We start from the raw sequence: 2,941 nt of genomic DNA, 5'->3' as shown, positions 1-2,941 counted from the left end.
CTGAAAATCTCCTTTGCCCATTTCTATAACGTGCTTTTGTAGCAGCGTTTAGAGGTGCTCACTAGGATATGGTGTGGCGAGCATGCTTTTGTGAGTGTGAACGCCTGACTAAGAAAAAGAAACCATCAAGCAGGGCACAACAAAAATAATGAAAAACAACAAAGAAGACGTACATTCGCTGAAATTTCCGCGGGCCTTCGGCTGAAAAAACATATTTGGCAGGCATATATTCGTTTCCCTTCTAAAAACCTAACCTGTCATCGGCTCCGGCTATATATAGCCATCATCTTGCACTGACTTCCTTCACCACGACCTGGCCGGCTCATCATCGATCACCAAGCAAGGCGAGTTGTGGCCTTGTGGGGTAAATAGTTCTTCTCCTCCTCCCTTATGCAAATTCAAGGAATAATAGTAGTACTATGTTGCAACTTACTTACGTCAATTAATTCTCAGCAGTGAAGAATTGAAGGCACGATGAGTTCATCCGTGACAAGCCGTCCGAGATAGGAGTGACTTGAAACAATTATGGCTAAGGCTAATGAAAAGCTGGATATCTTCATTCGTTTTCCACAATATATATATATATATTTATATATATGCATATATATATAATGTTATATATATATATATATATATATATATATATATATATATATATATATATAAATGAGATATTAATTTCTGTAGAATTCCCTATAATATATGGTGCTATTTATTTGTTTATTACTCACTCCTCCGTCTCTCATACACAATTTTCCCACGCTCAATCTAAGCTGGTACTGGAGTTCATGGGGTCCGTGTCCTACCAGCTCGACGTGCGAGTACATGAAGCCGATTCTAGATGGAATCGCCGCGAAAAAAGATGCCTACTTCTATACAATCGATGTCAACAATGATCAGTTCAAGGTATAGATCGTATAGATACTATTTATATATATCGAGATAGGAAGCTCTTAATTCGTTTCCCCCCCCCACGCTCAATTAAAGATTTCTTGTTTTATCTCCTTTTTATGAAAGGTCGGATAAGGCCACAGTAATTTATAAGCACTAGAAAGTTTGACTAGCACGTTTAGTTTTCATTTTTCAAAAAATTTGAAGGGCCTTTTTTGTTTCTTAGTAGTAAATAAAATTGCTGAAGACTTAAGGTGTGTATAATACGTATACTTTCATAAGGTGCACATGCATATCAAGATTTTAACTTTAAAATCATTGACCATTAATTTAGCTAATAGTTTGTAATTTTTTCAGCTTATTTTGGCGGCGCTTATTTCCACCTCTCTCATTTGTACTAAAAAGCAGAAGCTCGATCATAACAGCTTATTTTGATAGTCGTTTTTACTCTATTGGTGCAACTTATCTGGGAAACGCTTCCCTAATACTTCCTCCGGTTTCTAAAGAATGTCGTTTTGAGGTTGTCTTAAGTCAAACATTTTAAACTTTGACTATAAATAAATTCTTTTAGGTTGAGTTTGAAAGCAAGAAAAGTGATGTAAGTAGATTCATCTTGAAATGTAGTTTTATACAAGTATATATTATCTATATTTTATAAATATTTTATAGCAAAAAGTATCGGTTAAAGTTATTTTTTTGGAGACCGTGTCACTGTCAAAACGACATTCTTTAGGAAACCGGAGGGAGTAAGCTGTAGGGCCATTGTCATTCCGGTGGGCCTAAGTTGATTAATAATTATTTAATCATACGTTACATGCAGGAAATCGCAAAGGAGGCGAGGCTGCAGGCCCTGCCAACATTCTTGATAGTGAAGGGCACCAAGACGGTGAGATTCCTCGTTGCGCCCGACGAGGCGGAGCTCAGCAGCAGCATCGAGGATGCCTTAGAAGGCAAAATAAATTGATCACGTCACTCGATCGCCGTGATCAATCGTTACTACTGTAGTAGGAGTGTACACCTACAGTAACATGCATGCATGCACATGATCCATGTGTGGAGTGTGCCCACCTACCCTGTATTGTATATTTCTTGATGCCTCGAAGAAATATACAATAAAAGTAACGGTTTGAAGTATGTATACTTAATAAGCGCTCGTTTGGTAGAGCTTTAGCTCTAGCCAAAACAGTTACCGTTCTAGCTATGGCATGTTTGATAAAGCAGCTCCATTTGATTTCAGTTTCTTTGGTTAGAAAATTGTTTGGTAAAATAGCTATATGTAGTACCCTTCTATTTTTTATCTTTTATTTTTATTTTTTCATCCTTTACTTATCCTCTTTCCTTCTTATCCGCACGCACGGATCAGCCTCTTCCTCCGTGATTCCATGATCCGCTCGCCTCCGCACCAGATACCCGACGTCCGCCATGCATTCGCCTTCGTACTCGGCACCAGCTTCCGAGATCCGGTCCGCTCTGCGCCGGCTCTCTGCCCAGCGGGTGCTCGTCGCCTGCCCCGCCTCCGTCCAGCGATCGCCTCCACCTTCTCCGCCCCCGTTCTCAACAATAGCGCCAAGATCCACCCCACGCCTTTGTGACAGAACCGCCCAATTTATAAGAGCACAAGGATAGTGGAAACTGTTGAGAAAGTCACCCCTTACACTTGAGCACATATAAACTCGGTAGTCCGTCGAGTACCACAACGGGTCTTGATAAATCAACTTCACAACCAAGATCGTATATGATTAAGGAACCAACATACATCATAATATATAGAGTTCGCAACGGAAATTCAAATTACAAACCGAGTTCACAATTATTTATTACAACACCAAGTTCAAATCCGATACTTGAAAGCAACATAGTTTTGAAACTAACACAAAGCAACATAGTTTTGAAACTAACACATTGTCACATGTTCAATACACTGCGAGGTTAGAAACCACCTCCAACCTAAAGCACAAGAGAGGGGTATAAGAACATGGCCATGCCCATTGGCCTCTATTTAGCGGCGTCCATTGTGGGACTAAACCAACTGATACAGTAACCATTACAG

At 39.8% G+C, this 2,941-nt stretch overlaps 1 long non-coding RNA gene across 1 annotated transcript; it reads left to right on the top strand.

Annotated features, from left to right (window-relative positions):
* The first annotated feature begins 808 nt into the window (after positions 1 to 808).
* On the top strand, positions 809 to 2,025 carry LOC136507950 (uncharacterized). The gene is made up of 2 exons (XR_010771797.1): positions 809 to 906; positions 1,712 to 2,025. It is a non-coding gene; the product is annotated as an uncharacterized lncRNA (long non-coding RNA).
* The last annotated feature ends 916 nt before the right edge of the window (positions 2,026 to 2,941 follow it).

The sequence above is a fragment of the Miscanthus floridulus genome, chromosome 15 (assembly GCF_019320115.1).
Source record: "Miscanthus floridulus cultivar M001 chromosome 15, ASM1932011v1, whole genome shotgun sequence".
NCBI lineage: Eukaryota > Viridiplantae > Streptophyta > Magnoliopsida > Poales > Poaceae > Miscanthus > Miscanthus floridulus.
Note: the sequence above shows the minus strand (reverse complement) of the source record. Positions and strands in the feature narration are given on the sequence as shown.